Raw genomic sequence first — 27,725 nt, 5'->3', positions numbered from 1 at the left:
CCATGAGTACCTACGTCCTATAAGTGATTTGTAGTAACGAAGTTTCATACTAACTTTCAACCCCAAAAACAACCCCTTAGAAGTCGAATATTGCAAATTCCCGTCTTAACGAGCACCTACGTCCTATAAGTAACTCCCATGCAAAATTTGAGTTTCCTAGCACATGTAGTTTCTGAGATTTCGTGATGATGTGATCGTCATTTAAAGGAAATTGGAGAAATAGGAGAATAATATATCAATATTTGTTCGCGATTATCGTTTTTAACTTCCGACGAAAAGAAAGGGGTGTATGTGTTTGTCTGTAGCGTTATAACTCCAAAACGGATGTACCTATTTTGTTTTTGTCTCTTTTGTGTAGAAGGTAACTTCATCGAGAAGTGTTCTTAATAGATTTTTTAACACTGTGTCGGTTTTAAGTCACTAATTATTTTGTAATAATAATTAATCAACAGTAGGACAGTTTCTGGCTGTAAACATGGTGGTTGTGGTGGTGGTTGTACGATTCCAATTAGTGAAATTATTATATTTAAATTATTTTCAAATCTTCGTTCTCATAGACAATGCGCGGCGTTGAGTTCCGCCACTTGAGGAATGAAGTGTCTTAGTGGAAGCCCTAAAGAGCGAGAGTGGAAGCCCCCTAAATAAAAATATATTTTTTTATATAGGCCTTACATCCATAGCTACGTACTCACATTTTAACCATTTTATAATTTAAAATTTATAGCGAAAAAGCTTTTTTAAAACATTCGGCACAATCGAGGTCCGTTTAATATACCCTATATAATTTTTTATAGTTTGTAATATAATATTTATTCGACTTTTGATTTAAAAAATAAATTGTTTTATTTAACAGTGTAATTATACATAACTAGCGACCCCCTTGCGGCTTCGCCCGCTTTTACTACTGGATTATTCATATAATGTATGTTTGCAAAGCACTTAAGATAATGTGAAAATTAATTAAACTTTAATGCAACCCGCATTTTCGTAGTTTCAATAAGGATTTTCCAATTGTTTTACTCGGCAAGGATTTTTTAGTAGGTACCTTAATTTTAAATCTGTGCTACTAATCTTTTCAAGTACTTATTAAAATATATTTAAATGACTATTTTTAGATAGTTAAATGACTATTTTTAAACGGAAGAAATTATAAACAAAAACCTACCTACTAATAACTACTACAAAAAATATGAAACCAAATATATCGCGCTGAAATAATACATTCAACTCCGATTATCCAATACGTGCAAACACATCTAAATCTTCGTTGCTATAGAGGCAGGCGGGTTTTTTTTTCGAGCTTGTGGTTAATGCTTAAGAGGGTATTCTGTCCCTGGTGAAAAGCAAGCACTACGTGGCTGCCTGTGAGGAAAATTAAATAGAATGCATTGGCCGGGAATCGAACCCGGGCCGCCCGCGTGGCAGGCGAGCATTCTACCACTGAACCACCGATGACTGCTCATGACGCGCTTGTATAAGCAAAACGTCGCGGGGCGCGTTTCGCAGCAAGGATGTTTTGATATTGTAACAACTTCTAAAGTAATTATTAAAATGAAAAACAGTAAAAGACAGTTTTGATCTACATTAAATGGCCAACGTAACTAATATACTTATTTATATGCTGAGAGTAAGGGATAAGTACAACTTGAGTCGGCACAGCTGATGAGTCAACGGCGTGATGTGTCAACAATTAAATGCGTTTTTCTCTAAAACTATTCGCAATTTCGAAATAGTGTAAACAGCAAATTTTATCTTCGTTTAACGTAGAAAATTATTTAAGTATTTTAAAGGATAAGGATTAATACCATTATGGAAAAATATCCCTCACAATAACAAATATATTGAAATTACTATTTTTAGACAGAAATATGATCACTACACGTTATCCTTAAAAGATAAAAATATGCTCTCGCGAACTTTTTTGTAGATCTTATTAAGAGAAACAATACTCCAGTACATTATTTTCATGTAGTACTTACCATTAAAGCAGCGCATGCGCGAAAGTGTCTCAACGGGTAGGACTTTATACACATTTATCGTATTTATGTTAATTTACATAAGAATGTACAAATAATAAACTATATATAAACCTTCCCTGAGAAATACTCGACCTAATGGTAAAAACCGCATAAAAATCCGTTCGGTGGTTTAGAAGAAGAAGAGTTAGAAAGTTCAGACAGACACGAAAAGCGACTTTGTTTTATAAGATATAGGATGATGAGATAATGAAATAAAAAATAATATTAACCTAATTACAGACCGCAAAAATTCACTAATTATCTTAATAATAAAAAAAATTGCTAACGTTATTAAATTGTATTTTTTGTAACTTCACGCTGTATCCCGCAATCCCGTAACTTGCGAATTTAATTTTAAGACACTTCATTCCTTTATTTTCTGCCGAATTCTGGAGGCATTGCTTGTTGAGTGGCGGAACTCAGCGCCGCGCTTTGCCTTATTATTACAGCGAAGAAGTTAAAATGTTAAAAATTCACGCCACACTTTCGGAACTTAACGCCGCGTATGTGTTGCTAGATAAAAAAAAATTGTGTCCATAACCTGTCTCATTTATACTCAGATATGACAGTAGTAAAAAAGCGAAAATATTAATGTAATTAAAAAATAACATATCAAAATTTTAATCTACGGATTTGAACCCACAAGTCCCAAAAACACATGCGAACTGCGCCACTATAATATTATTCTATTATCTATACTATTCTTAGCTATTACATTCTCGAAGAGTTAAGCAAAAAACGTAAACTAACTTCCCATAATGTCTAAACGAGATGACATCTAATGCATCGCAGAAAATATCAAATTGCGGGTAGTTACAAGATGTCGTCGAGTTTCGATTACCATGAAAATTGATAATAAACTGATTTACGTTCCATGTCATTACGTCGTTATGGCTGGATCTTGCCAGCATAACTTGTGAAATATAAACTATTCCACGCAGCAGGGTAAGCAAAGGGAACCTAGTGTTACGACACTTCATTCCACCGCCGAATTTTTCGAAGCATTGATAGGCAACTCAACGCTAGGCGTTTGTCTTGGCTGGCACCACGCGAAGAAATTAAAATATTAATCAATAATAATTCATTGCCTTAAATGGGGATCAAACCCACAATCGTCATCATACCGTCATACCGTCATCGTCATCATACAGTCACACCGCCGTATTTGTGGAGTCAATATCTTTTTTTCAGATATTTCTGGCGTCGAGATAAATATATTTTATAAGTTAATGAATGTAAAGAAGCCTTATATAAAAATAGATCGTATAGTACTTACGGATTTAATATAAACACAGGTGTTTAGAATTGCCACCCACAATGCAGTGATGTAAAGAAAATAGAAAGTAAAACTACGTGATAGTAGGTACAAAAAATTAAGAAAAACTACTTTTTTTACTTCACGTTGTATCCCGCACAAAGCAGGATAGGCAGAGGGAACCTAGTGTTAATACTCTCCATTTCTCATTTTCCACCGAATTCCGGAGGCATTTTCTCGCGAAGTTTTCGCAGAGCTTAGCGGTGAAACTCAACGCCGCGTTTTGCCTCAACACCAAAGCAAAGAAATGAAAACATTAAACATATCATTTCATCGAGTGGTAATCGAACCCACAACGAGTTCATAGTCCCATGCTTCTGGCCTCAACTCTATTCATTCTTATTTTCAACAGATAATACAAAGGAATCTACGAAAACATTTATACACAGATAATTAAAAAAGAACATTGTTAGAAGTTTTTGTTGCGTACCGTGTTAGTATAAATACCTTCTTGGCTTTACTTATCTCACACTGATAGTTTGTAATTATTTAATTAATTGCTGACTTCACGCGGTCTGCCCATTGTTTACGCATTATCTATGGCCATAATCTAGATTTATAGCAAACATATTCTAAGTTATGTTACATTTTAAGTTAATTTTAACTACTTTACTTGGGGAACGGTTTCTTAACTTAACTCTAGGTTCCCTCTGCCTAACTTGCTGTGTGCGGGATACAGCGTGAAGCTTAACTTAAAAGATGTACCTCCAGACTATAAGCTATTACCATATCAAAATTAATTCAATTCTATTCAGTAGTCTTTGCGTGATTCGCTAACAAACAAACAGACAGACAGATAATTAAATTTGCTTAGTCATCTTTTTATTTTCGAAATATTTTTGGTGTGACTGGCTTGCCGCCATTTAATATTCTGAATTGTAGTGAGAACATCACTCTTTGTCTTACAAGATGGGAAAATAAAGATAATTAATTATAAGACAATGTTCTATTGCACTACGAAGGCCAGATAAATAAAATGTATTAAAATTCAATTTATATTTTATAATAAAGCCATCGTATTATTGTTTTTTTAGCTTATCCCACACATAGGATAGGCAGAGGGAACCTGGAAACCTAGTGTTAAGACACTCAGTTCCCATATAGTCACTTCCGTTCCCCACTTTCCGCCGAATTCTGGAGGCATTGTATATTGTGTGGCGGAACTAAGCGCCGCGTTGCCTTGTTACCAGAGCGAAAAAAAGAAAATATTTTAATAGGTTGATTATTAAATTTTAATAGGTTAAATATTGATACTGACGTGTCGACAATTTAAATAATAAATATCATATAGATATACAATAAGAATACGATACAAATTCGATCGGAATGTATGAATGGAATGTAGAGAAAGAAAAATAGAATAAAAATCAGAACAACTCTGAGGATCGACAGAAAAGGCAATATAATTAAACTAACTATTTGTGACATTGTACTGTAAGAAACATAATTATATTTGAAAGGTCAAATGGATTTAAATGAAACGAAAGTAGTGCGTCTTGTCAATCTATTTCACTTTTGTCATTAGAGGCACAAAGAGGCGGAGAGAGCTACGAGATTAATTTTTCTCTAACATAATAATATAATTAAGCTAAGTAATTCACGATTCAGATTTAACACTACTTTCTCCGTTTTTTTTACGTATAAATATCTAGCGTACGTAGAGTTAGGCCTAATCTTATTATACATGCATGATTTATCAAGAGGATTTGTCATTCTAATCTTGTTTGATGGCATTAAACACTGTCTAGTCGATTCAATAATATTTTTATTTGCCAATTTTATTATACCTAATTCTCTAACTGTTTTCTAACTAACTAATACAATTTGAATATATTTTAAGCATTTAAAAAACAATAAAATATTTAGTAATTTCGTATGTCCAGTAAATAAAAAAATCTCCACAGCAGTGAATGAAGAAGCAAATTAAGCTGAGATTGTCGGTCAAATGCCACAACAGAGATGTCAAATTACTTATCTTCATGTCGTACTTCATTCAGCGAAAGTGCTACGAGATTGGTAAGTGAAGAATTTGTGTTAAAAGTGTTTTACTATAATATACGCGTTTATATAATAAATATTTAAATTTTATCTTGTTCGTGTAAATGTATAATTATATACCTAAATGTTGTTTTTTTTTTATCGAAATAGACCTCGAAGACTCGTTTTCGCGCTATTAGCCATTACTTCTGGGTGGGCAAAGATAATATTAATATATCAATCATTAGATTCTCAAATTTTTGCTTATATTAGAAATTTGAGAGTAACATAATATAACGTTATACCACTAACAGGCAAGAGGAACTCGAATGGAACCGAACCCGGAACCATCGCGCAAATTAACTCCCAAACATCAGCAAAAGAATTTATTTACAGCTTAGTCCAAATTAAATTTATAATACGACATTAACTTCTTAACTTTCATTATTGAAATCGTGTTACCCAAAAATATCTTTATTTAATGTGTACTTTTTAATGTAAGCAATATAAATATCTTAACTTTCTCACAGCAACAATGACATTATAACATAATTTGCTCACTCAACACAGCTTAAAAATGGTGAATCATCGAGTTAAAATGCTTAAGTCGATCATTCGCCGACTTTCAATCGATTAACTTCGTACATTATTATTGCATTTATTATGACAACACATAATTGTGTAATAATTGATTTTATTCGAATAGTAAATCGATTTCTATTGCTAACATCGAGTTAGCAAATAATTACGTCTAAAATGATAAATGCAAATTAAGATGGACATGTAAAATCTCTTTAAATATTTATTATATAAAATAAGCTGCTTAAATAAATTTGACTATTTACCCAATATAAAATATAAGTGATGTAATACTTATTGTAAATGTAAAAGTAAATCCGTATGTTTACTTTTGCTTGTTTAGGAATAAATTACTCAACTGGTTTAAATAAACTTGGAAAACTGCTACTATTCACTTTTTTCTTATCCATTTAGTTTACATCGCTGGGAACATCTGCGTAGTATTGTGGGAATCTTTCTTTTAAATGTATATATAAATATTTTACATATATTTAGTAGTTTTTTTGTATTTACTGAAATATATAATCTTTAAGAGAATTCTTAGAATAGCAATATGTTTAAAAAATGCCAACACTATTATATTATTAATATATTAAGCAAGTTTCACAGATAAAACAAAATAGTTTAAAAGTTACACAGACAATAAATATTCGGTCGCATCACGGTATACTTTCATCTATTCACTTCACTACAGCACAGCTACCGTATTCCAACCGTATAAAGGTCATATTATATCTGTGCACTGAGTTCGGTTTTCGTTCCGCACTAAATATTGTCAGAGAGCTGAAGAATGCTAATTAGATTAGAATATACTGACTTTAAGATAAAATCTTGGAGACAAAACGGTGCATTTTGTTTTAAATGTAGGTATATATGTATGAAAATGTATATAATTTTGCAATTTAAATAAAATTTTTAAATGGTTATTTTATGTACATTCCCACATTATTCTAGCGTAATTTAGTTAAATGTACCTGCTGAACATAATTATTATTTAAAAGGCATCTTATATAGAAGCCGCTTTTCGTTCATGTTCTAAGTTTATTCATTTTGTCAGCTAAGCTGAACTAAGTCATTACCGTACTGTAAATTGGCTTCGCCTTTTCAGGAACATCAAAGAATCTCTAAGTGACAAATATGAAAATTTTCTCGAGTCCGTTTTCATTTAGCAACGGTTTTCATTAGTACACACAGATGGCGATTAGAGATATGGGTAGCCATAAATATAATCATGCATATATTTCTAGATTTCTTAAAGCTTTATTGTTTTTTCAACTTCACGCTGTATGCCACACGTAGAAGGATAGGCAGAGGGAACCTGAGAATTTAGTGGTTAGATACTCCGTTCCCCACTTTCTGCAGAATTTTGGAGACATAAATAAAAAAAACAGATGCTACTTAATCAAAAAAAAATAATTAATCAATCCAAAAATAGCATTTTAAACGAAAACTGATTTTTCTACTTCAAATCCAAGAACATTACATAATAGTTATAAAATTAACAATTAAAATACCAAAACTAAAATACTTATCGAATAATCGCAATCAAATCGTGTAAGAAGTCTCTAAGAGGTCTCTAAGAGGCCAGATTGTATTTAATGGTGGCTGTTTAAGGCTACTCTACGTCCATTAGACGCATCGTGCTAACACTCGGGCCTTATACGCGGACAGACATTAGTAGCGCATCGTGCCGCAATGATGCAGTACTAATGCAATTAACAAATAAATATATGGCTGATTTACTTTGTTGCAATGGAAAAATATTATATAGAAATATATCTCTTTTCCTAGCTAATTGAAATACAAAAAGATCTTAATTTTCATAGAGGAGACAGTTGAAAGCTTTGGAACGTTTGAAGACTCAACCCACCATACAATTTACCACCAGGATACAAGGACGTGACTGTAACGCGACAGTTGTGGGTTCGATCTCCACTCGGGAAAGTGAAATATTTATTTACCTTTATATTTCCATTTCTTCGCTCTGGTGTCGAGGCAAAGCGCGGCGTTGAGTTCTGCCATTCAACACGCAATGCCTCAAGAATTTAGCAGAAAGTGGGGAACAGAGTGTTTTAACACTAGGCTCCCTCTGCCTACCATTCTCTGTGCGGGATACAGTGTTAAGCTGATTTTTTTTTTTAGAAAATGAATAACAGAGTGTTTTAACAATAGGTTAGCGTAAAACTAAAAATAGTATCTTAACGTAAACACGAGAAACAACCACTACTATATTAAACAAAACGAATGTGATGATTTGATTTATGCCTTTATTAATGATTGTACCGTCGGCACGCAAGCTCGCACTTCGAAGTCGTTATAGTTCACCTTTAATGTTTATATTAATTGAGTTATATTTATGAAAATAAGTAAGATTTTATAGTTATGAGGAAATATATTTTAAAAGTATATAAACTTTATACTTTTGTAAAAAAAAATATTAATTAATATTACTTAAAATGTTATCACATATGTATTGCGGCCAGGGTTCCCTTTTTGGTATTCGCATACTCAATCTTAAATAATATATTTCAAAGCCATAAAAGTTATTAATTACCCATATTTGGAATATAATTAATTTTTAACAAAAAAAAATATTAATAATTATTTTTTTACTATCTGTACTCTCGCATATTAATCAAGTTGAATCCCACACGCAATAATTACAAACAAGATATAAACAGCTTAGCTCTCTTCATTTGTTCAGGCCAATTGACGCCATCTGTTACTGTAGATGCTAATGTAATGAAAATTTAAATATGTCTCGTTACGAGTACTGAAAACGTTATTTTTATATTATTCTCCATATTTCTATTGTATTAATATTATTCTCTAGAATTATGATGACATGAATGGTATATTTCCATTCTCCATTTTGTTTTTAATCTAAATTTATATTTGTTCTAAATTATTTGCTGCTTTTTTTGGTAGTATAGTTGTCTATATATCTATATGCCTATTGAATAGAAACATTTCCTGGGCTTTAAGTATTAACAGTTTCCATTAAATAAATAATAAATCAATAAATAAGAACGTATAATTGTGATTGACACAAGCATTTTATTTTCTATTAATATACCAAACGGTTTATTGAAACGTAAGACAGGTCTAATTATTTTTTTTAATTTCCGGAAACTATATTTCATACAAATAGTGATGTGAAATACAATTAATCGATATTACATTAGTTTCAGATCAACACTAATCGATTCTACCATCTTATTTCATATACAGCTGATTGATACTAACCGCAGTGGAGCAATTCATCTTCCTATATCGATAAGCATGCAAATTCCGTAATTATTATTCGTCTGGTATTCAATTTTATTTCAATTTGAAGTTTAAATAGTTTAATTATAATGGGATAAGTTATCGGTTGGAAATACTACAATAGCCTTTACGTTTCTGTCGTAACATTATCATAGACTCATGTGATTAGAAAAAGTAAATATTTAACAAAATATAAGTTTTATATAAAAGTATTTTGTAGTATGTATTACATATGTATGTAATAGAGAATATAAAATCGCTGGTTTCGATCAATTTACAATTATGAAATACAGTTTAGTTTTATAAGCTTAAAAAATATTAATTGAATTAGTTGTACCGGTTCTATATATAACAAAAATAAATTAAAGTACAATAGACATAAAGACAAACAAACCGTCCGCCCGAATTATCACTTTCTACACTCGCACCCAGTACCGACTGACACTTTCACGGAAACGTGCGTAAAACGATTTCTTAATCGATCATCGACAAAACGGTAACGTGAATGTGGAATAATGGATTTGAAATCATATTTTCATTAAGAAAGCAAAGATAATCGATTCTAATTGTGCCATCTTAATTATTATTAAAAAAAAAATAACTCGTCATATGTTATCTGTTATTTGACATTAAAATGTTATATAGTCTGTAGTTTTGTAACGGATTTAATATAAAATGAGTTTAATTTTAATGAAATTGCTGTAAACAAATAATTAACATTTTTATTATTTTACATACTATTGTGGATATTGTTAACAGTTAAAGTTTAAATCTTGAGAGTGTACTACTAATGAGACGCATTAATTAAAATGAACAATTATTATTATGATAATTTATTTAAAATTTTAAATAACATTGAGAATATGTGCAACACTACTTACTTATGTTTAATTTTAACTGTATGAATACATACATAATATTTTTTTTGGATAAAATTTAATTTTAATTTAAAATTTAACTCCTTGAGCGTATAAAACTTATATTTCTTCTTTTTTGTAAATTTTATTGTTATCTAACTCACGTCATATACAAAGTTCATATTCCTAGTATATTTCTTATTGTAACTCTAACAAACTGAAAAAGTACCCTGCGTAAATATACTGGTAAACAGTAAATGCGTTCATAACAAATAAATATCTGATTAATATAATAAATTATTTAATGCTGCTTTTTAAATTATTATATCTTTATCAGTTTTTTAAAATTTAAAATTTCTAATAATGTACGGTAATAAATAATAAGAGTACTTTGGAAATATAACAGAATGATTATATTATTTATCATAACATAGTCAATTTCTATTTCATTATATTTAGCATTTTTTTTTTTAATTTTTCGCTTACTTAATTAAAAGTAAATAATTTAAAATAATATTAAATTCTTATTTTTAAACGAAAAACAATAAAACAGTAAATATGTAAAAATATTTTCAGACCAATAAAAAAATTATAAAATAAAAAAAAAAAACTCACCTCAACCACGAACCGCCACTAAAATAAAAGGCAAAATTATACAAAAAAAAACTAAAATTCTAATATCTAATACTAATAAGATAGCACAATGCACACAACACCACACAATGCGCGCGCGCAACCCGACGTGCGATTCGCGAGTGCCGCGCGACAGCCTTCGCCCGCGTTTATACGGGGGTGCGGACCACTTTCGCTGAGGAAAGGGTTTTGAAGGGTTAGATCATTTTATTTTCTTCTGTCGTCACTCAAAGCGCAATGCCTCCATAATTCGGCGGAAAGTGGGGTACGGAGTGTTTTAACACTATGTTCTCTCTGCCTACCTTGCTGTCTGCAGGATACATTGTAAAGCTGATATGATATTTATCATATATGGATTTTCGTATAAAATATACGATTTTTCCGGTAATTTAAATAATTTTGTAAGTAACATAATTATAACTTGTCTCTACCCCTAACATTCCTACATTTGCTACATTATACTTATATTTAAAATGTATTTATTCGTATTTAAATTCTTTTTTTTGCTTCACGCTGCATGCGCATATAGCAGGATAGGCTGAGGGAATTTAGTGTTCGAAGCAATGCTTTTTAGAGTCCTATGCCTCGTTACCAAAGCGAGAAAATGAAAATATTAAATATTTTATAACTCGGCTTTGGTATAGCTATATATAAGCTGAAATAAAAACCTAGTAAATTTAGATGCACATATTGCATTTAGACTATCTCGTTAATGGTAAGTGCTCGCTTTGGTCGACAAACATTAACGTGAAATGTGTATGAAGCCTTAACTTGTCTCGCGGGATTTATTTGATCGATCCTTGTAATTATCAATGTGCTGTTAAAAGCTCTACAAACTTAAAATACCGTTGAAAATTTAAACGTATGAAATTATATATCAATGATTTAAAGCTTATGCTTAAGTTCGAATTCGACGCCGACAAGAGTGAGACTGGACGGTTGTGGATTCGATTCCCATTAGAGCAATTAATAATTAGTTTTATTTTTATTTCCGCCATCTGGCTGGCCCAATAACTCTCTAGGTGGAAAATGGGAAAATTGCCACATTTCTACCCTGCTTTGTCAGAAAAAAATTATTTCATGTTTTATATACATTTTTTTTGAAATATAAGAAATAAATATATAATTTTCAAGATTTCAAACAATATCTATTTAAGTTGCTATAAAATAGTCAAAACAATGCTTGATGTATGGGGATTCACACCAAGAATTATTATAAAAGTAGCTCCTGGCTGCGGATCCGTGCACGCGTGTCTTACCACTCAGGTTGCAGGGACAGGGTAATTGTGACACCAGTCTAAACTAGTATTGAAATAACCAACAAGTACATATAAGAATAAAATACCAAGAAAAAGAATTGAATTCTATATCTGTTATTATTAAAAATAAGATTTTGAAGAAAAAATTGAATTCTATTTCTGCGATTTAAATGTTTTTTTATAATTAAAATCTTAATCTTAAGTAAACGCGACAAGTAATGGGTTCGATTTCCAGTCGAGGAAATGCATAGAGTAGTTAAAACTGTGCTTTCATTTAATGTGGTGCTGACAAAAACATTCTGTACATCTTCATCCAACTACTAAATACTAGCTTACCAAAGCTAATTCCTAAAAAAATATTTTACAGTTATAAAAGCTCGCTTAATATTTATGTTTTCGATATGCATCTTAAAACTTTTAAATATATCAAAAAATTCGCCAAAATAGTATACTGTTACAAAAACATACAAAATTATTATGATAATAAGAAATATTTTAGAGGCTTCAGGAGTGTGTGAGGTGCAACGGTTTGTCAGTCCGATTCCCGCCCGAGAAAACGTAATATTTAAAACGCGCGGCCGCGCGTAGCCAAGTTTTTTTTACAAACAAAACTGGCGAGCAGCACCGTGTGTTATTTTACACGAACCATTTGAAGCCACTTTTTACCTATTCGTAACTCAAAAACTATTCCATCTAAAGCTGTCATATTTGGCTCAAATATTTAGACCCCCTACCTGTATACGTGCATAAAATTTCATAAACACAGCTCAAACAGTTATTTAGATAATGACGTCCAAAAATCGTTAATTTTTAGGGGGGTGACTGACCTATAGACCTTAATGTTAACCAAGTTCCAGATGACCTGGAATGGTGAAATTTAGCATCCGGTTAAGTAATTGGGTGTATGTAAAGGAAAAAATCCGAAACTAGTATTTTTTTAACATTTTCTTATAATTTTTCAATAAATAGATTCAATTAGGAACATTTACTTATAGTGTAGCGCCTGCCAACAAAATAAGAGCAATGCATTATTTATATATATTTGCTTTTATTTATGTCACACGTTAGTAAATATTTTATTTGTTTTGTAGACTAACTTCACTATTACTTACGTAAGCCATCTAAAACAACACGATGCTTTCAAGTATATTTTAAGATAAGATATGTCTCCATTTGTAGCTGAAAATGCCTCTAATTTATGTCCTGACAAAGCCTGCCATCATGTGGACTTCAAGGGCTTCACGTAAAAATATAAAAATATAATAAATGGATTAACATCCTTCATTATTATTTATTATAATTTAAACATATGTTTTAGTACTTATTATACTAAGAGTATTTGCATAGTCGATTAACGTATTTGATATTAAATTATTATTACAATATTTAAGTACTAAGTCCTATATAAGATCCTATAAGGGTTCTGTTTTATTGCTTTCGAGGTACAGAACCCTAAAACAGAAAAAAAATACACTAAAAAATAAATATAAAAAAAATAATTATATTGATAGAAATATATATAAAATTTAAGAATAATATACTATCTGTAAGATCAGTCGTGGCACAGGGGCACAAAGTGTGACTGTTAAACCGACTGGTAGTGAGTTCGATTCCCACTCGAGGAAATGAAATATTTATTTAAACTTATATTTCCATTTCTTCGCTCTGGTGTCGAGGCAAGGCGCGGCGGAGAGTTCCGCGACTCAGCACGCAATGCCTCCAGAATTCGATGGAAAGTGGGGTTACTGAGTGTATTAACACTAGGTTCCCTCTGTCTACTCTGCTGTGTGCGGGATACAGCGTGAAGCTGATTTTATTTTTAATTTGATATATTGTCAGCCTACCAGCTATCTTAACAGAAGTAATTATAAAGTAATTATTAACAGTAAAAATTTAAGTAATTGTTAATAAAAAAAATAAGAGAAAAAAAGAGAAAATTAAAAATTACTTAAACAAAATAATAAAAAATAAATAAATCCGCTTTACGATGTATCCCACACATAGCGGGGTAGAGAGAGGGAACCTACTGTTAAGACACTCAGTTCCCCTCTTTCCATCGAACTCTGGAGGCATTGCGTGTTGAGTTATTCCAACAAAATAATAAAATTAGAAAAAAATATTAATTAATATATCAGATTTCTAAACGCAGCATACATTCATTACTTTCAAATCTGACAACTGTCATTTAATCAACAAAATAAAAACTATAGTCGAGATTCATAGATAAATATAATCTATTTTCATATATAATTAAATATTGTCTTAAGAGTAATAAAACATAATATTATTGACCATAATAAAAAAGTAAATATCTAATTATATTAGATATATTTTATTGTACGAAGCCGCTCATATTTTAATGGTTTTTTTGGCCTGAGTTTCATGATTTTACTGATTTTAGGAACACTTGTGAAAACGGCAGAGAACGGAGTCGACCTTGGGATCATATCAATTCAGATTGGTACCGTCAGCACTTAATAAACTTATTGTTTATATTTTTTCCAAGACATGTTGAACAATGAGTCGTTCAATAGAATTGCTTGTGGTTGAAACAAGAACTTACACCGAATTGTTCCAATGCCTCCCGATGGGAGCTGTCTCTTCCATGCTATTGCATATTCTTCGTTTGAGCGTATTGATATACAACAAACTAATAAATTGCGCGAGACTATAGTAGAGTACGTATGTCGTAACTGGAATGATTTAAGTATCTACACTAGCGCTCGAAACGGGAATCCTTACTCTTCTAAAGAAGACATGCTTTGCTTAACTACGTACGGAGCTACTTCCGAAATAAAGGCTGCAGTAGATTTGTACAGTACTAGCGGACGCGCGCAGCTTCGCTTGCTTATTGCTTAGGGGTGAATTCTAATAAACTTTGAAACACGTGTTCAATAAAATATTTTTAAGAGTCTCAATTTCAAATTTTATAAAAATCAGTGGCAATTTAAAGATTTTTCTATATAAAATTTTAACCCCTTATTTACACCCCTAGGGGATAAATTAAAATAAACCACGAAACTTATGTTCAATGAAATATTTTTAAGAGTCTAAATTTCAAATTTTATAAAAATCGGTGGCGATTTAAAGATTTTTCCATACAAACTTTCAACCCCTTATTTGCACCCTTCGGGGGTGAATTCTAGAAAACCATGAAACACATGTTCAATTAAATATTTTTAAGAGTATAAATTAAAAATTTTATAATAATCGGTGGCGTTTAAAAGGTTTTTCCATACAAACTTTCAACCCCTTATTGGCACCCTTAGGGGAAGAATTCTAGAAAACCATGAAACATGTGTTCAATTAAATACTTTTAAGAGTCTGAATTTCAAATTTTATAAAAATTGGTGCCGATTAAAAAAAAAAACTATACAAACTTTCAACCCCTTATTTGCACCCTTAGAGGGAGAATTCTGGAAAACGATGAAACACGTGTTCAATTTAATACCTTTAAAAATCTAAATTTCAAATTTCATAAAAATCGGTGTCGATTTAATTTTTTTTCCATACAAACTTTGAACCCCTATTTCACCCCTTTAGGGTAAAAATTTTTCAAAATCCCTTCTTAGTGGATATCCAGATTACGAAAGTAAATATCTGTCCAAATTTCACGTTCCTACGCACAGCGGCTACGGCTGTGCGTGCGTCTTACCTCAGTCAGTGAGAACAAGTCCTTTTATATATATAGATATAGATAGAAGTGTATTATCACAATGGTGTCCTACTTGGTTTATTCGGCGAACAGAAATGTCCTATGAAGCCCTTACTCTAAACTATGTTTTAAAAAGAGCAACTCTTGAGTTTCTTGCCGTAGTAGCTTCCTATAGGAAAAGTACTTGTAATGGCCAAATTGAATAAAGAATATTTTGATTTTGATTACATTATAAACCTTTCTACTTATGATTTCTGTACAAAAAGTAATGATATCCCATCAAAAACATAAATGTAAAATGAAAGCCAAGTTCAGTAATAAAACATATGCTTTCAGCGATAAAAGAAGTGAGATGTAAATGTATGCCAAGTTCAATGGTCAGTCCTGAAATTAATTTTAACAATATAAAATATTTTATAACAACTGAAAATGTCCATTCTTCTTACAACTTGGAGACTTTATTTATGTGTAATATCTGACTTGGCCAGTTTTCATATAAATTTACAATAGAATCTGAATAGAATAGAATTTGAATACATTTATTTATATCGATGTAAATTAATTTGAAAACTGGCCAAGTCAGATATTACACATAAATAAAGTCTCCAAGTTGTAAGAAGAATGGACATTTTCAGTTGTTATAAAATATTTTATATTGTTAAAATTAATTTCAGGACTGACCATTGAACTTGGCATACATTTACATCTCACTTCTTTTATCGCTGAAAGCATATGTTTTATTACTGAACTTGGCTTTCATTTTACATTTATGTTTTTGATGGGATTTAATATTGTCACTTCTGATATCGAGTCAAAGCACGGCGTTGAATTCCGCCACTCAACACGCCTCCAGAAAAGTGGGAAGCGTATCTTAACACTAGGCTCCCTCTCCCTACTCTACTACAAGCGGGATACATCATGAAGCTGAAAGTAAAAAAAAACATTTAAATAATTTTAAATGTCAAAACATAAATATAATTAAACTTTTAAAAAGTAAACGTAGAATAGCAGTTTAAATAAATCATTTAAATATACGGCTACTGTATCCCATAAATTGACACGGATTATCTCGTTATAACACTTTTACGTCAGTTGGTTTTTATTACTTTTATTTTTTTCTTTCTTTTTTCTTTTATCTTTTATCTTTTATAGACTAGTCTAGTTTATTAAGATGCGAATTGTGATTTTATTACCTTTGGTTTATAGAATGTATTCCATATATGCCAATTTATGGCAAATTAAGTTAATTATTTTCCAAGAAACTTATAATTTAGTTATAAAAATTGTATGTGGGATTACTATTTTTAGGGACGGACATGATAGAGATCTTATTTTAATTTTATTATAGAGGTATTTTTTTATTGAAAAAGATAGGATCATTCATATATAGATACTAAAAACGTTTAAAAAAAGTGTGTCTGTAAACGCGACTGGTTGCGGGTTCGATCTCCATACTAGAAAAATTAAATATTTATCGATCAGATAGGGGGGGGGTTGTGGATGGTTCAAGGCCCTTATATTTTTTTATATTTAATAAATACTATATCTATAGGAATTGTATTGATACTGACTTGTTATACAGACACTAATTAAAATCTTAGTGTTTACGTGTAAGAGAAAATTTATATTTACATACTAGTTGCTGCCCACGACGCTATCCACATGGAATTCAAAATAAGGTCCATAGAGAAATGTGTAAAATAACAATTATTTACATTGATTTAAATAAAAATCAAATAAACGGAAAATTACCACATTTCAAGAGATTATAAAATTAATTCAAATTAAAAATTGAATCAGCCTCATCCGGTCCGCTTCATTCATCTGTATCCCGCATACAGCAGAGTAGGCAGTGGGAACCTAGTGTTAACCTTAACACTCCGTTCTCTACTTTCCCCCGAATTCTGGAGGCTCACAACAAACGAACAATTACATATTCCATTTCCTCGTGCGTCATGTCTAACCCAAACTATATTTTAAGTTATATTAACTTCAACCAACGAACTCTTAAACTAGAACCGCCATCGGCAAAAATGCCATAACCCAAACTAATAAACAGCTATTAATCTGGTCTATACGATTTAAACACCTCATTGCGGTACTAAAAGGTATCTCGAAATAATGTATCATCGTTTATTAAGGCTTTATTTAAATGATTACATACTATATACTTAACGTGACCACACGTCCCGTTTTGAACGGGACTGTCCCGATTATCGCTCGTGTGTCCCGGTGTCCCAAAACATGACACCGTGACGTACAAAATGTCTCGTTATTTGGAAATAGCAGTTAAATTTAGTCCGTTGAAAATCACGTTCCACAAAAATACGAAAGCACTCAAAATTGTATTCAATTACCTTAATCTAAAAAAAAATCAGTATTTAAAGATATTAAAAAAAAAACCGAAAAAAAAAACAAAAGCATTCTTCTAAAAAACATATTAATATGTTATAGTTTAATATAACTTTTTAATACATTAATTAAAATCGAAAATTACAATACCGATGTCCTATACGAGCAGCAAGAAAGAATGGTCACGTTGCGTACACTATGCAAAAAGTATAAGTGAATAACTTAACAGTTTTAAACTTATTTTTAGCTTTAACTTGCTTGTATGAAGTTATTGCATTTAAAAATAAACTGGTGTTTACTTTAGACGCAGTTGATATTTAGGGTTGGATTAACCTTTCGTTTAAGTATCTTCATATATCTCGTATTTTGCAAAGTAGGTAGAGCTTAGGTAAATATTAGCGACCCACACGCGGCTTCGCCCGCTTAGTCTTATTATTATTTAATAGCCAAATTACACAAAACCTTTACACAAATTATAGCCAACGAGTATGTGTCATTCTGATGTAGGAACTGTAAAGTTTCATCCAAATCCGTTCAGTACTTTTTGTGTGAAACTAGAACAAACATCCATCTAGTAAAGTCTTATACTGAAAAATAATTATAGAAAAATATACTTATACTTGGATATTTCTAGGTATTTATTAATATAATTTCCCCCCTGAGTCAGGTTCCCACCACCGTCGTATCCGGTAATCCTAACGATCAGATAGCATCAGTAAACATAATAATATAGGTAATACATTATAATGAGGCAATAAAACTTAATTCTGTCTTTAAAATATTACTGAGAATAAAAAAACTGAAAAACGAGGCCGTTGTGGCTCAGTGGCACAAGCTTGTGACGGCTGTAGGTTCGGTTCCCAACAAGGCGAAACGCTGCGTTGAGTTCCGCCACTCAACACGTAATACCCCGAAAAATTCAGCGGAAAGTGGAACGGATTTTTTTAACCCTTGGTTCTCCCTGCCTACCCTGCTATATGCAAAAAACAGCAAGAACAAAAAATGTTTTTTTAAGAATTTTCATAGCAAAAAATTTTAGTATTGGTCTTTTTTTCGATCAGATCAGATCACTCATGATACTCCGTTTTGAGACACCGTAGTGCTTAGCGTATGTAATAAATATTATGGCGAAACTCAACGCCGCGTTTGGCACACATTTTCCCAATGCACCACTTTTTTTTTTAATTCTGTTATTTTTAAAATATTAAACATTATCCAGCTTTAATTTAATTTCATGTTATCTAAAGCACTACAATCATAAAATCAATGAAAAATATTAATTATTTTATATTGAAACGAAATTATTAAGCTCTCGCGAAATAAGGACAACGGCAAATTTAATTTGCAATAAATGTTTTTAGAAAAGATCCATAAATTTAAATTATAAAATATTGTAGTAAGTAAGTGTGGTTATAAATTTAATAAAATATCATAGTTTAACTCTCTTTATGGAAAATAATAATAAATTATAGAGACGTAGGTATATTTATATAATAACCTGATAGTTTTGTTTTTTTAGTATAACAAACAAATTTTATTTACATATATTTTTATATCCACCACTTTTCAATTTCACATACGTTGATAACGAAAATTTCAAACTCTCTCTCTCTCTTGATTTCAGCTAGCATCAACCATCTTCACCTTCCGCCCGAATTAAAGATATTTCATGTCGAATGAAAACACTTAACGCCGTGTTACTAGAGCGAGAAAATGCAAATAATTCTATTCCCCGAATGGTAATCGAACCCAAAACTATTACTACCTATATATAATATGCTATATATGAAATATGATATGCCCTTAATATTAACACAACCTAAAGTAGAACTAAATCCGTAAATAAAATACCACAATTTATATATAAAAACCACAAGAATAAAGTAAACCATAATAAATATAAATTAAAATAACTTTATATTCTCGATCGACAATTAGCGTTGATTACGCGCTCGTATAGATAGTTGCCGCCGCAGCCCACTTTCCAGGGCATCGTCAAATAAAATAATAAAAACATGTAAGTGCATGTTGGCGAAGCCTAATAATGGTTGTTACTGTGATGGTATATTTTTTTCTTAGTATACAATATGTTATAAAAGGACTATCTATTTTAAATACATATATATTACAGAACTTATTATTTATATTGTTTTTTTTTTATAAGTAAATTTGTACTTAAAATTAATAATGTCTAACAGACTTGTTGGAACTGACGTATTAGTTTTAGGGTTCCGTTCCGAGTATTTGAAGTGTCAAATATTCCGAACGGAACCCTAAAACTAATACGTCAGTTCCAAAATGTGATAAAGGGAATCAAAATTAATAGGGCACTTTCGGTTAACTTAGAATTATGAAATTTCGCAGCTAGCATTTACACGTAGTACTAAACCAGGAAAAAATCTGAAAACTATATATTTGTGTTTCAATCCTAAAAAATAATATCTTTAAAAGGGGCACAAAATTTGTTATTAAAACCACTACTTCAAGTGAGGTATCACATTAAAGGGCTCTGGTTAAGCTAATCCTGAATTTTAGTAAAAGCTCGAGACCTCCAATTTTTGTACGGAACCCTTGGTGGGCGAACCCGACTCGCGCTTGTCCGATTTTTTATTATGCTTTGCAGTATAATAATTTTGTCTCGTCTATCAATGTCTAGTGAAATTATAGTTATAGTAGTTTGGTATTCAATTTTACAGCTGCAAGTGCTGCAACTAACAAGGTGATACATATATAATATTATTTTTATACACATAGTGTATAATTATTCTAGTAATTTCAGTTGCTACTCAGGGACACAAGCTTGCGACTGTAAACTCGACTCGTTAATATTTTCATTTATTTTCAAAAATGCAATAATACTTCGTAGGTATATGAAATTTTTCATTTAATAGAAAATTTAAATATAAGTACAGAATGAAGTAATTACGATATACTTTAATAACTGGATTTGGTTCGTAACCAATGGAAAACATGTTAACATACATAATTGATTGACTAACGCCCAATGTTAATAACCAATCCTAATCCAAAAATTGCTACCATAGATTGAAATAGACAGAGATGGAGGTAGGCATGCAGGTTAGTGATTGGATAGACATGTCGGACAGTACGAGATAGACGTTAACTGGAGATAGGAGATACATTATTAATATTGGGCGATAGACACTAAAACACTAGTTGAAATAAAGAAAATTAGAATAAATAATTATTCCATGGAGTAGTACTCAAAACACGTAAAGTCTACGTTTTGCTAACTCGAAAGTATCGATATGTTGAAACGATAACATAAGACTCCAGCATAATTCCTAATCTTATTAATAAGCACGCAAATCAATAGGCGAATTAAACAATTAAAAGTATATAAAACATAGTTTGCACCAGTGGCCATGACGAATAATTAGACATATGGTTGTTTTTCATAATTCTGCGCCGGCGCACATGTAATCAATCTCGACAAGACATAAGCTAAAGCTGATTTATGTATTTAGTTTTTTTTTCATGGAAAAAGGAAAAGGCAAACGAGCGTTCAGGTCACCTGATGATGTTCACCGCCGACCACGACCCTGTGCAACACCAGAAGAGCTACAGGTGCATTGCCGGCCTTTGAGGTGGAGATAGACGTGCTTTTTGATGACGAAAAAAGATTGAGGTCAGTCGTAGCACAGAAGCACAGGTGTGTGACTGTGAACGCGACTGGTTGTGGGTTCGAACTTCGATTCGATTCCCCAATTGACGAAATGAAATATTTATTTAAATTAATATTTTCATTTCTTCTTAACTCGCGCCGGGGCAAAATACTTCTTTAGCGCCCCCCCCAGACGAATCCATTTAATTTCATATGTATTAAATACATATATTTAAATAGTATTGGGGACCATTTGTCCCCCCTTTGGGAGTAGCGCCCGGAGCATAATGACCCCCCTTGCCCTCCCTCACTACGCCTCTGGTGCTGCTCGTTGCTCTGACTATAAATGCAACACGCATGTAAAGACAACATGCATTGGCTCGAAATTTGGATGGAAAATGGGGAATAGAATCTCAGTACTAGATTTCTTCTGCATATAAGACTACGATCAACATTGCTCTTAACAATGGGATACCAAAAACCGTTGAACTCGCAACCATCACGCACATTCAAATTCATAGAAATTATGCCACATTGAGGTTATAATTCTTCTTAATAATAAATTTTAATAGGCCTTAATAATTTACATACACAAATTAGCAAGCAATTATAATTTACTTGCCTAACTAATTGCTATATTAAAAAAATAAAGATTTACGGTGATTCTTATATTTAAATTTTACGTTTACAGTTAAAACGGCGAAATTTCTTTATATTTTTTTAAACTATATACTTAAGTACCATATAAAATTACCTCAAGAGGGGCACCGACCTTTACAAACACCAAAAGCTAGGCTCGATCTTATAATATATTGGCGGAAGAGTTTCTTCTGTCACTTTAGAATTATTCCTGATCACGTTGTACGTTGAATCTTCATTGTAAAACATAAATCGAGATGTGGACATGGACGCTTCAATTCAAAATAAATATACTATTTGGAATAGGAAATGTTATAAAATTCCTATAGGCATGTTAAAAAAAATATATTTTTATTATATTTTTTATGCTATATCCCGCACGTAGCAGGTTGGGCAGAGGGAGCATAGTGTTAAGACACTCCGCCCCCTACTTCCCGCCAAATTTGTACTTAACGAGGACGGAAATTGAGGACGGAACTTAACGCAAATAAAAATATCAAATATTAAATTTTCCTCAAGTGGGAATCGAACCGAAGAGCTGTCGCGCTTACAGTCAATTCAATTATAGTTGTACAATATGTACAGTTTAAATAGTTAGATAAAAATATTTCGGAATCACCACGACAGGTTGTGGGATTCCGAAATTTTCGATTCTCACTCGAGGAAATAAAATATTTCATATTTCAATTTCTCAAAAACTGAAAAAACATATTTTTAAATATAAAAAAAAAACATCGAAACATCGATATTATTGATGATCCTTAAAAGAGGAACATATGTTAAACACATCCGCCCCTTTCCACTTATCACCCCTCTGTAAGTATCGACGGGCAAACAGTGTTAGAACAAAGATAAACTTGTTTGTGCAAACAAGTTGACCCGATGACCGCGTGGGCCAAATCTGTAATCTTTTATGTTTAGGTAGTGTATTCAAATTACAAAAGAAAAGAAAAGAAAAAGAATATAAGACAAGTTATTTTTTTTAGGTTCACGCTATATCCCGTACATAGCAGGGTAGGCAGAAGGAACCTGGCTTTTAAGATAGGTACTACATTCCCATCAACACTTCCAGTCTCCATAGCGTAAAGAGAGAACAGAGTATGCTCTATGCTTCCCTTACTGGATACAAAGCGAAGCAAAAAAAAATACAATAAAATTCTACATTTTTAATTTATTTTCATGACTGACCTACAAGTTATTTAGTGGAACATACTCTTTCCAATAGTAAACTCGACATTCACAATGTACAAATGTTTATTTCCGTCTCATTATTTACTCGCGCACCGAATACGTGGGTAGACCCAAATTTTATGCACCCAGATCTAAGATATGGAGACGGAAGCTAGTTCTGTGTCTAGAATAAAAAATTAAAAGCGAAAGATAGCTCTAAATAGATTTCTTTTCCAATCGATTGATACTAGAGATATGCTACAGTCATAATGTGTTCAATTTCAATTTAGAGCACAATAGCTATTAAATGTAGTGGCACAAGCGTGTGGCCGTAACGCGACGGTCGTGGGTTCGATCCCCACTTGGGGAAATTTATTACTTTTCATTTCTCGGCTCTGGTACCAAGGCCTTTAAAATTCGGTGGAAAGTGGGGAGCGGAGTGTCTTACTCTGCCCACCCTGCTACAAGTGGTTACAACGTACCTATATTATAATTATCTGCGATAGTTGTAAATTTAATTATTGTAACAATGCCTATGTTTTCTCCTATGAATTAAAAAATTCTGAATTCGGTTCCCGAAGACCTCAAACATCACTGACTTACAGCCTGACGTTGTTTTATTGCACGACAATGGTATCTATCCTAGTTCCTACTAATATTATAAATGTGAAAGATTTTGAGGATAGATGTTTGATCCACTTTCATGCAAAATCTACTAAATGAATACTGATAAAACGGCTTACGTATCAGATTAAAAAAAAGATCCTCCACCTCCTTTTTTTGAAAGTGGGTTAAAAATATAGGCTACAATTTATGTAAATATTTTCATTTTGTATAATTTAATATAACAATAAGCATAAGCGGGCGAAGCCACGTTTGGGTAGGTTTTTCTTAGTTTCAATAAAATCAAACTCTTTTAATTAAAAATATCTATTATTAAAATATTACGCATCACAAAACTCACTTCCTAGTACAACGTTGCGTGCACACAGATTTGTTACACTTTAGTAAATTGTATTTAATATTTTCCGGTACGTTGATATGAAACTTGCAACAGGTTTATTTATCATATTAAAAAAAAAACATAAGTTTTGTTAATGATTATAAATATTTATATTCATTGATAGAATCAGTCGTGATTTTATTTATGACTTTATTACGTGAAATTTTATATATTTTTTAATATTTTAATTACCTACAAATTTAAAACTTATGTTAGAATATGTATAATCTGTATACTACTCGAATAATTTCAATTAAAAAGTTTATGTCATATAATATCTAACAGATTAAAAATAATGTACTATCTCTTACTATGCTTATAATAAATTGTCAAAATCAACTAAAAAAAAATATTCCTATAAATAGAAAGTACGTGACGCAAAAAAAATTCAGTTGCACGTCAAACAAAGGAGCTGCTAATCATTTGTCAGCTTAAAACAGATCATACAATCACGACTTGATATTTATATACATATGTATATAATAAATGTATAAAAGCTGTTTTCAAAACCAAATTTTAAATATATAGAATAAATGAGATTAATAATAATAATTGATACTGAAAAGACTCTGTATACACGCAATGGTTATAGATTCGATTCCCACACGAAGGATTAAATTTTCAAAATTTTGTTTTAATTTTTCCAGTCTAGTTAGCACTTCACTACTACTTCACAAACGAGGCGTTGAATTCCACCATCTGTTGGGAATATTTCTAAAATAGAAAACATAGTGATATTGTAATACACTTCTTTTCTGTCTACTCTTTCTAAAAAAAAAACAAAACGGAAATATTGAACATCTTTTGAACTTTAAAAACCTACAGGTATTGTATTTCTAAAATTATTTGATAGTTGTTCTTAATTTAAAAGTATTAGGAGTAATCTCTACGTTTTTTTACAGTTATAGTTAAGTGGAGAGAAAGCTGAAGTTTTCATTATGTAACATTATATAACTAACATCATCTGCACGTATCGTTTTTTTTTTATTTTCTTGTCCAATAATAGCTAGCTTAGACCTCGATAGCAATTGTCTTGAATATGAATCATATTTTGGAGATATATCTTATTTTGTTTTCTTTATTATCCGATAAAAAAATCTATATTCAAATGTTTAGAAACTAATTTGACAACCGTATCAAACAAAATGTAAGAAATCTTTAAAATTATTATATATTATATAACTTTAAAAGATATTAATTAATTTTAAAACAAATTGATTCAAGTGTAGAATAGAGTAAGTGTTCAGTTTCTTCTTATTTTATATCAATTTTGGAATAAAAGCGATTGGTATATTATATGTATCCGACTGATATTGATTTACTCGTATACAATGAATATCCTGGTCTACTAAAACAAAGCATTTAGCTAGCCTCTTCCTAAACTAAATACCAACATATAAATTAATTGAAAATAACATAAAAAAATCTGAACAAAATAATAAAAAAAAGAGACAAAACCAACAAAACAACTAGTCAAGCAACCGTGCTAAAACAACCAAGATATAATCTATTCGACAACTAAGTACTTTATTTTTCTTTAAGAGATTTACTTTCCTTTTAATCGTATTAGTCGCAATTATTATATTAACACATACATGTCTTTCAAGATTCGTATAATCTTTTCGAAAGTCCATATATATGTATGTATGTTTGTCCATTTCGTTCTGAATGTATAACAAAAAAAAAATGGTTTTCTACACGACGACGGTCCAGCAATCAGTTACAGAAAGATATCATCTCAATTATAGTAATTGAACAATATATGGTAAATGTTTGTGGCATGCGGAATTTTATATCTTCGTGCTATTATTACTATTGAGATTTCCGGTTTTGGTAATATTTACTAGGCATAAGTAAAAACAATACTTTTTTTCCTAAATAAGGCTATACTTTTACTAAGTATATATTTTTTTTCATGGCTGATATGGAAAAAGAAGAGTTTTGACTTTAGGTTCTCTTTTTACAGTAAAAACGATACTTTAAATTATATACGTATGAGGCCAGTTGGGGCGAAGGGGCATTATGGATTCGATTTCCACTCGAGGCAATGAAATATTTAATATTTTCATTTCTTTGCTCTGGTGTTGAGACAAAACGTGACAAAATGCCTCGAGAATTTGGCGGAAAGTGACTTAACACTCCTTCTGCGTACTACATGCGGGATACTGCGTGAAGCTGAAAAAAATAGAGATACGTACACTAAATTAACATACATACTATTATAAAAAAAAGAAAAACAACATTCAATTCACACACATTATAATTATATTTACAAAACAATTTGAAATTATGGCACAAACAGACCAAACCTTAGCTTCGTGTCCGAAATAAAAGCATAGGCGCCGAAGTAGCACGCCGCTATGGTGATAATACTGCCAATCATCCTGCAGAACCAGATGCACCCCAGGTCGCAGCACACGGGCCTCTGGTTCGGGACTTTCGGCTTAGACGTTGGTTTTGTACATTTTACAGTGTGTAAACTAGAATATTTTTTTTAGGGTAGGCAGAGGGAACCTAGTGTTGAGACACTAAGTTTCGCACTTTCCGCTGAATTCTGGAGGCGTTGCTGTGTTGAATAGTGTAACTCAATATCGCGCTTTGTATCGACACCAAAGCGAAGAAATGGAACGCTTGTGTCCCTGCCACGACTGGCCTCTAAATAGAATCTAGAATATAAATATTTACAAACATATCATAACGAATATTACATTATTTATTTTTGGTGGCTATTGTAATTGAATGAATCGTTCTCCTTGTCTAATTGTAAACGCGAAGGTTGAGGTTTCGGCATCACTTTTCTGTGCTTTAAAGGACCATAGATCGAACCATATATGGTCAAATTGGGTTGGTTTCAAATTAATACATCCTCGAAATCTCGAGTGATCCTATAAGGGTTCCGTTTTTTTCATACGGTACGGAACCCTAAAAAATATTTTTCATATTGCCACCTATAACATAATTATCTACATTTATAAAAGAACGAGAAGCTACCAGATGACAGACACTAGGCGCACGTATAAAGCGTTTACCTTTTATATAATAGTACGCATTAACTAAATATAGATTATAATAGTACTGGAACCATTGATGTCTGTGCAACAATTTATTTACTTTTTATAGAGAGAAAAAGAAAACTCCTATATTGTATGGAATGGTTGGAACAGAATTCTAAATTGTAGTTATAATTAATTTATGGCGACAGCCTACTGAGATGAGTCGATAGGGAATAAAATGCGAGTCAACTATTTTTACAAAAAAATGGAAACTTGAGTATCTGGTAGAGCTACTTTGTTCTTTAGACTGAAGCGTCTATTTATATTAGTCACATGCTAAATTAATGTATTCAAAGATCGAGTGCGTAAACTGGTGGTTAGTG

The 27,725-nt window shown here is 31.5% G+C and overlaps 1 protein-coding gene across 2 annotated transcripts in view; it reads right to left on the bottom strand.

The window, feature by feature from the left end:
• The window catches only part of LOC146531557 (uncharacterized), a 100,324-nt gene that overhangs the window by 70,389 nt on the left and 2,210 nt on the right, over window positions 1-27,725 (bottom strand). The window contains exon 1 of one of the 2 annotated variants that reach the window (XM_085198318.1): window positions 10,629-10,756. The exons of the other annotated variant lie outside the window; for it this stretch is intronic. The gene's annotated coding sequence lies outside the window, so the exon portion shown is untranslated. Of the gene's footprint in view, window positions 1-10,628; window positions 10,757-27,725 lie in introns of those variants that run through there. 2 annotated transcript variants of the gene reach the window in all.

This window comes from Heliconius melpomene, chromosome 15 (assembly GCF_056956725.1).
Source record: "Heliconius melpomene rosina isolate 202511_hmr_F chromosome 15, ASM5695672v1, whole genome shotgun sequence".
NCBI classification, from domain to species: domain Eukaryota; kingdom Metazoa; phylum Arthropoda; class Insecta; order Lepidoptera; family Nymphalidae; genus Heliconius; species Heliconius melpomene.
This window is presented reverse-complemented; position numbering and strand designations above follow the sequence as displayed.